The sequence below is a fragment of the Haematobia irritans genome, chromosome 1 (assembly GCF_050003625.1).
Source record: "Haematobia irritans isolate KBUSLIRL chromosome 1, ASM5000362v1, whole genome shotgun sequence".
NCBI lineage: Eukaryota > Metazoa > Arthropoda > Insecta > Diptera > Muscidae > Haematobia > Haematobia irritans.
This window is the reverse complement of record NC_134397.1, coordinates 112,173,479-112,186,225: the sequence shown is the minus strand read 5'-3', so window position 1 is coordinate 112,186,225 and position 12,747 is coordinate 112,173,479. Positions and strand designations below refer to the sequence as shown.

The following is a 12,747-nucleotide window of genomic DNA, read 5'->3' as shown; positions in this document are numbered from 1 at the left end:
GACCCAACAATTAGACAATTCATTGTTCGTTTTAAAGAATCCCAAAATACCCTAATTTAAATCCATTTTTATCGACGAACACCATGTAAAGTTGGCTATTGTCCTTAATTCCATTTGCTATTTAAGTAAGTTAAAACAAAAAAAAAATACTATTTCATTTTTTTTACTTTCTTACATCGAGTAGTTATCCTAGCAGGGCCGTCGTTGAGAACGAGAAAAATAAGTCCATTCTTTACGTTTGTTTCCGGTTTAATTTTATTTTCTATAGAATTCTTTGTGTGTTATTTTGTTGTTATTGTACTTTTCCATTATTTTTAATTTGTTTAATTTGTTTTCAAAAGTTGACTTGAGGATTTTTTTGTGTCCGTATTATGCTTGCCATTCTATTCAGTTTTGCTCTTATTTTTCTCTTTTTGGTCCTGTAGGAGTTCTTGTGTTTTTTTTCGGTAAGTTTTTCTTTTCAGAATGATTTGGCCTTTCTTGCTTTTACGTTGGATTTCATTGCTGGGGATGATGGTTTGTTGTTCACCAGAGTGTATGTTTTGCTTGGCAATTCTCTAAAGTTTCCTTCAAACTAAATTCAACAACAACAAATGGACGAGGGACCATGGATGGTCCAATGAACAAGTCCAATGTATGGGCATAACTTCCGTACGCTTCTTCCTTTACGTAGTGACTTTTTGCATGAAGCAAAAAATGGCGATGGCCTTCAAAGGTAGTGTGGCGGCAGTAAGGCGTGAGTGATGGAAACGAGATTTGGACTTGTGTCCATCAAAGGGGCCAAATGAAAAATGTACTTTTTATTATTTCTGCTAGTTCCCCTTTTCCGGTTTGCTTTTTTTGCCCTTCATTCATTTTAAAATTAAATTGAATGAAAATGCTGCTAGTGAATTGAATATTGGTACTGGGTGGGTGAGTAAGCTGATTTTCTTTCGGCTAAATAGAAAAGTGCATAATAAAAGCAATGTTCTTGGAGCTACCTAAACCCTTGGCCAACACGATAGATTTGCTGCTGTTAGTAATTTAAATATTTGCCAAGTGTTTTAGTGTTAGAGCAAAAGTTTTTCAAAGAATTTTAAAAATTTCCTGCAAATAGTTTTCTTCTTGATTTATAATCACCTTTTGGCGAAAGGGAAAGTCTTAAATATTTACGCGAAAAGAAAGTGCTTTTGATTTCACTTCGTTTGCAAATTATAATGAAAGTTCTTAACTAAAGTATATCGAGGATCTAGGCAACTACGTAGTGTTATGAAAGGTTCTTCAATAAACCAAGCATAAAAGAAGTCAGTATATAGTATAGGATGTGTAATAGAGATGAGCACATGAATAAAATTTGGCAGCGCTACTCGGCGGCTTCATTCTCTGCCCACTACCATAGAATGGTGATGGGGGTGTAATAAGTTTGTACCTTCCGTTTGTAACACATCGAAATATCGATTTCCGACTATATAAAGTATATATATATATATATCTTTGATCAGGGAGAAATTCTAAGACGATATAACCATGTCCGTCTCTCTGTTGCAATCACACTCAAAATAAGTTTACTTGGATCCAAACATTTTAACCTTCTCTCAAGAATTTTGGTATTAATTCCGAGCAAAAGATGCGGCGACTTTAAAATAAAGATTAAGTTAAGATACATATCTAATTTATCGAATTTTAATTCTCGTTTCGCGGTATGTTAATAAAGCATTCACGTACAAACAGATGCCAGTTTAAAAATCAAAATTATAACGGATACCAAAGTCAAAAATGACATCTTAATTAACAAAAAAGCAAACTTTAAACCAAATATGCTAAATCCTCAAACTAAGTCTTAGCCTATGTGTGAAGCGTTTTTATCTTATGTTAGGTTGAAGTGGCAGTCCGATTAAATTTCAGGCTCACTTAGACTATTCAGTCCACATTAACTAAAAGTACCTATTACATATGGGCACGTCTAGTTTTAACTGCTGAACCTTCTCGATTAATTTCTTCTGTTGAACTAAACAGATTGTTCCAAAAACATTAGCAGACTGCTAAAGTTAACATTTACCAGATCCGCCAGTAATCTAAAGCTATATGCCCCTAAAATTCGCTTACGCCTCACACAAAATGCAGGACACTCACACAAGAGGTGTTTAATTGATTCCTTTTCCACCGTATCATGACAGCTCATACAATAGTCATACTTCGCGCCAATAGTTTTTGCAAAATCGCCTATCAGGCGGTCGCTGCGTTATAGCAGATATCAGGAGTAATATCTGAATTCTCGAGAACACTAGCATATCTAGTGTGCGGTTTAAGTTTAAATGGGACCATATTTGCTGGGTGTCGTTACAACCCTCGCAATTCTCCCATCGAACATTTGTCTTCTCACGCAATAAGAGCTTATAAGTAGTCAGAGGCATACCAACAGATGCTAGTTCCCCTGGAATATGTAAGATAGTCCCCAGCCTTGCTAACTCATCCGCTTCGCAGTTCCGCGGTATGTTCCATATTAGGTGAATATTGTGCTGCTCAGCTATCTCGTTGAAAGATTTGCGACTGTCGATTGCCGTTTTTTATCTTTAATCTAAAGATTCAATATTTCTTTTAATTTAAGGAAGATTTCTTTAAATCAAAAATGAGTTTCTTTACTTTAAGGAAAATTTGCCTTAGCTCAAGACATACGACTCTAACGGAGAGACGCAAATTTGCAAACGTTTGTCCTAAATTTAATAAAAAAAATGTTGAAGCAAAGATTGTAAAATTTATTTTAATTAAAATTCTATTATTTTAAAGAAATTTCTCTTTAATTATTTGTAAATTGCGTATCCTAAAATTTAGGTTGCGTAATCTTTAGTATGACGTAAACTTTTTTTCAGGGTATGCACGCTCACTGACGATTCAAATAATAAAATTAACATTTGTGAATGCAAAATATCGGGCCTTGTTTTTGTATAGCCTGCAGATAGACCTATCTCTGAGTTGATACTTGGCCTTGTAGACACAGCCATTTTTGGCCGATTTTCCTAAATATGGAAATCTAGAGGTATCTCGGTCCAGAAATATATGTGCCAAATATGATGTTTATCGGTCCGTATTTTCGAGTAATCTCATATAGACCGATACACAGTTTTTGAAAGGATAGCTGAGGTGTTTTGTCTCCAAATTTGCAAGTTTGTGGATCCCTAATGGATCCACGGGCTGATCTGTAGGCATTTAAATTTCGTTACCTTGGGTGTATGCAATTTTGTGTTAGCTGCCAAAGCCGCAATTATGAGCCGATTTGGGCCCCACAATTTATTTATTTTTTTGCAAACTTTCAACAAAGTGGGGTCAGTATTTTGAACCTCCGTGTTTGAAGGTCCGTGTTTTAGGTGGATCCTTGTTTTCTTAACCGCATTCCCTACAAAATTGTGTACATATGTGCTTTAGATTAAAAGTTGTACATGTTAGCATTTCAAGTAAATATCGAGTGTCGTAACAATTTTTTGCTAAACTTCACTAAACTTTTTTGCTTGTTTCATCCCAAAAACGTTGATTTAAAAAATCACCGACCGCTAAGTCGTTCGCTGGTCTAAAAAGTCTAAAAAGTCCACTAACTTACTACAAAAGGTTTAAATATCCTAGCAGTAAACAGCAGAGAATATTGGGGATTTTGGAATTTTGGAATTTTTTTTATACGAATTTTGGAAATGATTTATTCAGCAATATTTCTTAAAATAATTTTTCCTTCAAAACTCAATAAAAATCATAATGATCGATATTTGTATATCAACCAAATTTAGCACACTTCAAGCAAATCAGGCCTAGAAGACAAGGATTCTTTTTTTTTTTGTATTTTTTCTCACTTTGAAAGATATTATAGGCCAAATAGCGCTTCTTTTCCTAAGGCCATTTGGTCACAATTCAAGAATCAAGTTTTCAGAACAAGCTCATATAGCTCTTGAAGTAATTGAGGTAGGTTCTCAAAATGACAAAATAACATTAGGCTTATTTCGGTAGTGAAAGGGTTAAGTGATTCGACCTAAAACAGGGTATCTTTACATGAAAGAAAATATTGTTTCACTAAGGTTGACTATATTATACTCTGCACCATTCGGTAGATATAAATGTCTATACCATCTCTGTGCAAAATTTCAAAACTTTCGGAGCGAAGCTATGACCTTTCTTTTATATGCTTAACATAATGTTAAGTCTTGAGTGTACGGCACCATTTAATAAAAGAAATTTAAATAAGCTATATAAAAACTGCACTTCTTTCATTTGAAATTTAGATAGCGGGATCATTTCTTGTTTGGTAACTTGGTTGTATGTACTCCGAGAGATGCTTGACACAACCGAAATAACCGAATGATGAAGGTACTTACAGCAGAATTAATTGGTTGAAAAAATCAACTCTTTATGTCATGTAAGTTCTCCTTGCCATCGTTTGATTGATTGACAGGACCGAATTATTTGGGAGACACAACTGCCAACTAGTAGTAGCTGCAACTGCCAAAAGGAGGTTGGCAATAAATTCGATCGTCCCAACCAATGTGTATGGGAGCCACCGTGGTGCAATGGTTAGCATGCCCGCCTTGCATACACAAGGTCGTGGTTTCGATTCCTGCTTCGACCGAACACCAAAAAGTTTTTCAGCGGTGGAGTATCCCACCGCAGTAATGCTGGTGCCATTTCTGAGGGTTTCAAAGCTTCTCTAAGTGGTTTCACTGCAATGCGGAACGCCGTTCGGACTCGGCTATAAAAAACGTGGAATCGGGCACACTCAGTGATAAGAGAGAAGTTCACCAATGTGGTATCATAATGGACTGAATAGTCTAAGTGAGCCTGCACAGAAAAAAATATCACCAAAATATTTCCAATTAAAAAGTTGATTGAATTTGAAAATTTTTTCAATTAATAAATTAATTGATACAATTAACTTTTTAATCATGATAGAAACATTAAGTTAATTAAGTCAATGATTGAAATTTTTTAAAAGTTTAATTAAAAAATTAATTGATACAATTAACTTTTTAATCAAATTCGGAAGACTAATTCAGTTAAAAAAAGTGCTGATTTTTTTTTACTTTTTTAATTAAAAATGTATTTCAAACAATCATTTGTTAATCCAAATAAAAACTCTAAGCCAATCTAACTAAGTAATTAAAAATAGTTACCTTTTTTAATTAATAAATTAATTGCGTTTTGCAATCAACATCAATTAAATTTTTAATTGAATCAATAAAAAAATTAATTGAATTTTGCTGAAAAAATCAATTAATTTTTTAATCAAGAATTTTTTCTATGCCCAATTAAAACTGTGATTGATACTATCATTTTCGTGATTGAAGACATTTCAATTAAAAAATTAATTGGATCAATTAATTTGGTGATTGAATCAGAGAAAAAATTTTTTGTGTGTGATACATCGGGCTTCCACCTAACCTAACCTAAGGGCTTGTTATAGGACGGATGCCCACCATTTCAACAGCACGTCGTAAGGGGTGATCTGAATTCAGTGTTTTGAAGGTGAATAGACAAATGTTGTGATAGTTTACCAAATAAATAAGTTTTATAATTTTTGAAGATTTTTAGATTTTGTCTGAAACGTTTGATCCCAAATATTTTCAAAAATTCGGAATTTTTCTAGAAATAAATTTTTTCTACAAAATTGAAATAATTTGTACCATTTATTAATTCTTACCCTGTTTTTAATCTATTTGAAACAAAAAAGTTAAAATTACCCCATTAGTTAAAGTTGTGTCTTTAGAAGAGATTCCAATTCTTTTTGTCTAATTACAAATTTAGTTACTATTAGCCAATTCTGATTTATTTTTAGTATATAAATTATTTAAAATACTAAATATTCTTTTGCAATAAGCAATACTTATAAGTATTGAAAAACAAACTGTTAACAATTTGAATAAATTTGGGCGATTTTCCCATGACGAAAAAGTTACCCATATTATACCACTTTTTTCTAAATTTCTATAAATGCCACGTAAGACAGAGTAGTCGGGATAAAGTCCATACACGCACAGAAAAAACATGTTTGGACATGGTTGCCGCATTCATTTAATGCCGCGACAACCATGTATTTTGTCTTTGTAAAAATAGTTTTCGAGCGGAGAAAAATGTATGGTGGCAATAAGCATTTGAATGGTTCTCAAATACCACAAACATGTTCTATCATTTAAATGATAGAATTTGAGACCATTAAATGGTCGGGAAAATCATATACCTGACCATTCAATTTTTTGACTTTTTTACAGGGAAAAAAGTATTTTTATAGGTTAAGTATAGACATGTCTAGAACCTTTACATGGCCATAAAGACCATGTACATTATTTTCGTGACCATTTAATTTTTTGCAGCGAAAATAATTTTATAAAAAACATTGAGCAGGTACACACGATTTTCATTTTGCGCGTCAGTACACAGAAAAAAATATCACCAAAATATTTCCAATTAAAAAGTTAATTGAAGTTGAAAATTTTTTCAATTAATAAATTAATTGATACAATTAACTTTTTAATCATGATAGAAACATTAAGTTAATTAAGTCAATGATTAAAAATTTTTAAATTTTTAATTAAAAAATTAGTTGATACAATTAACTTTTTAACCAAATTCGGAAGACTAATTCAGTTAACCCTTTCACTACCGAAATAAACCTAATGTTAAAAATTTTAATTTTTCTTCTGTTTTTACTTGTACTAACTAACAGCATGTAGAACAAAAATTGCCATTTTGAAAACCTACCTCAAATACTTCAAGAGCTATATGAGCTTGTTTTGAAAATTTGATTCTTGAATTGTGACCAAGTGGCCTTACGAAAATAAGCGCTATTTGGCCTATAATGTCCTTCAGTGAGCAAAAATACAAAAAAGAACTCGAAAAAGTGTCAGCTATAGTTTTCGTATGAATGTCCATTTACTAGAAACATACAGTAGAAAAATTGTCTCAAATTTTCGTATTTTTCGTTTATTTCTAAAGAAGTTTACAAAAATGTATTTTGGATCTCACCAATATGGAAAATATTTATAGGTTATTTAGATTAAAGACTCTACTCTAAAATAACATCGAGAAATAAATCAAAACTAAGTGGAAAAATAGAATTTGGTGTCTTTTCGGTTTTTGAATCAATTAAAAAATTAATTGAAATTTGCTGAAAAAATCAATTAATTTTTTAATCAAGAATTTTTTCTATGCCCAATTAAAACTGTGATTGATACTATCATTTTCGTGATTGAAGACATTTCAATTAAAAAATTAATTGGATCAATTAATTTGGTGATTGAATCAGAAAAAATTTTTTTTGTGTGTAGTGTGTTGATTGTTTCTTGGAATGGACAGAGAATACGGATTTACTGTTTTTTGTGTTAATATATTTATTCAGAAGTGGCACGTGGTTTTATGTGAACACAAAAAAGGAGAGTGAATTGAAAAAATGTACCTATTTTTTGTTCTGCATTTTGCTATATGAATCATTAATTTTTATTTACAGTTACATGATGTCTGTGTTTGTACATTTGATGGGCACGATGTAAATATGGAATGATTACTTATTTTTGAAATTGAAATAAAATAGAGTGTGTAAAAATATATGATGTTTGTTTGAACGGCATTTTAAATACAAATAAACAATGTATTAGTTTATAAATAAATAAAAACAAATAAATAAAGTTAATTTTTTTGTTTTCTTTTCTCAAGTGGCGTATTTTAATTTATAGGCCTGAAATTAAAATGTAGAGTTCTTTACATCCCTAAAGGAGCCACCGTAGTGCAATGGTTAGCATGCCCGCCTTGCATACACAAGGTCGTGGGTTGGAACCAAGTTTCGACCAAACACCAAAAAGTTTTTCAGCGGTGGATTATCCCACCTCAGTAATGCTGGTGACATTTCTGAGGGTTTCAAAGCTTCTCTAAGTGGTTTCACTGCAATGTAGAACGCCGTTCGGACTCGGCTATAAAAATGAGGTCCCTTGTCATTGAGCTTAACATCGAATCGGGCAGCACTTGGTGATAAGAGATAAGTTCACAAATGTGGTATCACAATGGACTGAATAGTCTAAGTGAAGCTTATACTTCGGGCTGCCACCTAACCTAACCAATCTGTATTCTCTGTGCACACAGAAAACAGTTTGCTTGGAATTTTATTATAACAGTAAAAAGTTTGTTTTTCAAACACATTTTCATTTGGATCACAAAAAATCAGTACTTCCAATAAGTATACTTTGTCTTAGAAAGATTTAAAGTGCTTCGGACAGAAAGATAGTTCCTAGGTAAAGTATATGATGTAAGGGAAAATAATTCCGTATATGAAAATTCGTTTCAGCGCCACCTATATGTGAAAAAAATGAATTATATACTAATATTTTTTTATATAATCCTCCATAGAAATTGGCATAAATTGGCCAAACGGGAAGAGATAGAAATGCCAATTTTTAGCCAAAGATAAACTGAAACGATAGCTTTCGATTGGAATTAAAACTTTTTGCCGGAAATCTTCCGAATCGCAGTAATGTTGCATATACGAGACAGAGAGAAAAGTGACCACTGTGGCCAAATGGAAAAAGATGGGGTTCCAGATTTATATGTGAAAGATAGATCTTTTAGTGCCTTATCCGATGGTAAAATCGGATACAGCTACATGTGTTTGGGAGTCTCAATATATGGCTTGGAAAAAAGTGGAGGCACTGCTCCTCGAGAGAAAAGTTAACACTGTGGCCAAATGGAAAAAGATGGTGTTCCAGATTTATATGTGAAAGATAGATCTTTTAGTACTCTATCCAATATTGCGAGATGTGTCTCAATATATAGCCTGGAAAAAGTGGATGCTACAGTAAAAATCGTTGAAATCGTGTTGCAAGAAATTGATTAAGTTTTTATAACGTGGGGGACTAACAATAATACCAAATACGATTTCAAATACACCAATGAATTTTTTTGTGATCTCGTTTTGTTCTTTTCGTGAATTTTAATTATTAGTTTAAAATGCTTTGTAATTCACTGATATTTTTCGATAGTTTTTTTGTTTTTGTATTTTTTTTTTCTTTTTTATTTTTCATGAAATTAAATTATTAATTTAAGTGTTTAATATTACTAATAACAAAAATAAAAATAATAATTGGCTAATATGCCAATTTTTTGTTCTGAAATTCAAAGTTCGCTAACGTGAACTCTCTTTGTTTTAATTAGTTCATATTACCGCGAGTGCACTGTATTTTCTTAACCCTAAGAAATAGAAGCCAAAATGGTCTCAAAATTGTATTGAAGTGCGATATTATACCAATTTTGTCGTTGTATGATCTTGCGATTGGTAATTCAAAATATCGTGGCAGGCGGATTTACCTAAAGTTACAAGTATAAACACTGTAAGTTTTTATGTCCGTGAAGTTAAAGTTAACTTTATCTTAGCGGAGACAAAAACCGAGCTATGTTCACTTTGTACAAAAGTTCAGCTAAATAATGAACATAGCTCAATTACGTAGGAAGGAAAAATGAATATTAAATAAAATTATTAATTTGTAATGCGAAACATCCTGTAGGTAAACGAAGCTAAAGCAATTTAATAGAAATATCCCAATAAACACAGGATGAGAGTTTTTCAAATGCAACAACTTTTCAGTTTGAGGGTAAATATAATTTTCAACATAAATTCAACTTGACTTGAAATAGCTCATCTTCAATACATCTTCAAATTGTTTGCGAATTACTTCCAATTTGCCAAAATGTTGACGAAATCTTTGAAAAGGTGTTGAAGATAATATGAGAAAACTTTGACAAAACACTACCCTAAAATGCAACGAAAAAACCATGTGGTTTTCAATACTTATTTGTGCAACGAAGTTCGTGGTCAATTGCAAGAAATAAAAATGGAAAATTTTAGACAAATAACCAAATAGTTTATAAAAATAGGTAAGTGAAAATAAAAAATTAAATAAAACTTTAAGGAAGTCACTAAATTTATATCTCTTTGCAGAAAACTAAAATTATGGATTCTACCTTCTTGAAAACATTAAAAAGCTGACCGATGAAAAAATGGTGGACAATTAACTGAAACTGCTTCAAATAGTTTATAATAATTGGTACGTCAATATGAAAAATTAAATCAACACTTTAGAGAAGTCACTAAATTTAAATCTCTTTGCAGAAAACTAAAATCTTTGGATGCTACATTCTTGCAAACATTAAGAAGCTGACCAATGAAAAATGAGTGGCTTATCGAAAAGAAAAAGTTTCCAGAAACATTACAAGTGCAACCAATTAAAATTGTTAAAAACAATAAATTGTTGAAATCAACAACTTCTGGATGAAAATGTGCATCACATCGTCAGTTTAATTCATATGCTATTATCAGTTTAAAATGGATATTTTGTGAATTCCTTCTGCTGGAAATCAATTCTAACACGCGGTCCAGTACGTTCCTAATTTCAAATTGCCGCATGTTAATAAATTTTAATGCTGTTTTATGACACCAAAAGGAAGGAAAACGAATTATCAATACAAAAGTGTTTACTAGTAATGTTTAAGATATTTAAAGTTTTGTTGTTTGTTTTTTTTTGTTCTTATTTGTTGATATGTTTAATAAGATTATTATTTATCAATTGGTATTGTAGTGTATTATGCAGTGTAGTGTATTATTATATATTTTATTTTGATGAAAATGAATAAATTATACAAAATTCATAGAATTTTGTCTTTGACTTTCAATTTGAAGTGGGGATATCATTCATACAAATGTAGGTTGAAAATTATTTGCAACGATGTTAATTTTGAATTTGACTCGCATCGAAAATTGTTTGACAAATTATTGAGTAGCGATGCATTTCAATTTGAGGATAACACTTGATATATTATTGCTAATGTGTTGAATTTCACTGTTGAGGGTAATGTCTGTTTTTTGTTGAGAACGCGATTTTCTCAACAATTTCTCAACTTGAATATTACCCTAATCCTTTGAAAAAATGTTTGAAAAATTGTTGAAATTTAGCATTTTTCAAACGTTTGTGTTTATTGGGATGTATAAAGTGCTGGAAAAAATACAAAGATTTATTGAAAATCCCACTTAGTCAGCGAAAATTGGACTATAAAACTGAAAGCTAAAATTTAGAATTTAGGTCACTGTGCCAAAAATCGGCATGGGGGGATATACCAAGTAGTGGTGGAGACAGCTCTCCCCGAGTAGAATACGAATCTGAAATCAGATTATTCAATTGGTTAACAGTTTTTGAGAAATTTCGGTCTTAAGTTGAAATTCAGATTTTGGGCCGATTTTAGTATTTGGGCCACTGTGCCAAAAATCGGCATGGGGGATATACCAAGTAGTGGTGGAGACAGCTCTCCCCGAGTAGAATACGAATCTGAAATCAGATTATTCAATTGGTTTAGTATTTGGGCCACTGGCCCAAATACTAAAATCGGCCCAAAATCTGAATTTCAACTTAAGACCGAAATTTCTCAAAAACTGTTTACCAATTGAATAATCTGATTTCAGATTCGTATTCTACTCGGGGAGAGCTGTCTCTACCACTACTTGGTATATCCCCCCATGCCGAGTTTTGGCACAGTGACCTAAATTCTAAATTTTAGCTTTCAGTTTTATAGTCCAATTTTCGCTGACTATGTGGGATTTTCAATAAATCTTTGTATTTTTTCCAGCACTTTATACATATTTCTATTAAATTGCTTTAGCTTCGTTTACCTACAGGATGTTTCGCATTAAAAATTAATAATTTTATTTAATATTCATTTTTCCTTCCTACGTAATTGAGCTATGTTCATTATTTAGCTGAACTTTTGTACAAAGTGAACATAGCTCGGTTTTTGTCTCCGCTAAGATAAAGTTAACTTTAACTTCACGGACATTAAGTTTTTTATGTTTTTACGGTTTAATTTATTTGACATACCTTATATTTAACATAATGCATAATGAGATCAACTCGTTACTTATAACAATAATTTTAATTTAAATAATTTTACTTTCCAAGTCATATATTGAGACTCCCAAACACATTTAGCTGTATCCGTTTTTACCATCGGATAGAACACTAACAGATCAATCTTTCACATATAAATCTGGAACCCCATCTTTTTCCATTTGGCCACAGTGGTCACTTTTCTCTCGAGGAGCAGTGCCTCCACTTTTTTCCAAGTCATATATTGAGACTCCCAAACACATTTAGCTGTATCCGTTTTTACCATCGTATAGAGCACTAAAAGATCTATCTTTCACATATAAAACTTTTTCCATTTGGCCACAGTGGTAACTTTTCTCTCTGTTTCGTATATGGTTACATCAACCAAAACTATGGGTCTACAATGTATCATTTCACCAATGATTAGCACAACTGACATGGAGTAGTTTTTCAAAAGCAATATTCAGTAATGAGCACCAGCTGTTAACGGTGCAAATAGAATTTGTAAGAAAATTTCTATATTTGGTTATGAAGCCCGAATATTTTTTGATAATCTTCCAAATGCCAAAAGAATTCACAAGCCAAATTAAAAACTTTATTGTATTTGAAGAGCTTGGAAAAACAGGATAAAATTCCGTGTCAAAATCGGTGGATCTGATAATATATAATTATATCAAAGTCTATCTAATTATAACTGATGCAGATATAATTAGATTTACATAGATATGGCACATACACCCAGAAAAAAGTGACCCCTTCTTTAAGTTAAAATGAACTCATTGTGAAGAAAGTTGAACTTCGTATAGCGCCAAAGACATTTGTATTTGTTTGAACGATGGGATTTCCATAGAAATTAGGTAGATTGCATTCCATA

At 31.9% G+C, this 12,747-nt stretch overlaps 1 protein-coding gene and 1 long non-coding RNA gene across 2 annotated transcripts in view; one reads left to right on the top strand and one right to left on the bottom strand.

Moving 5' to 3' along the window:
* timeout (circadian regulator timeout) overlaps window positions 1-12,747 on the bottom strand; it is a 1,081,463-nt gene that overhangs the window by 1,046,857 nt on the left and 21,859 nt on the right. The window lies entirely within an intron of this gene.
* On the top strand, window positions 9,823-10,212 carry LOC142221692 (uncharacterized). The gene is made up of 3 exons (XR_012718193.1): window positions 9,823-9,873; window positions 9,982-10,043; window positions 10,109-10,212. It is a non-coding gene; the product is annotated as an uncharacterized LOC142221692 (long non-coding RNA).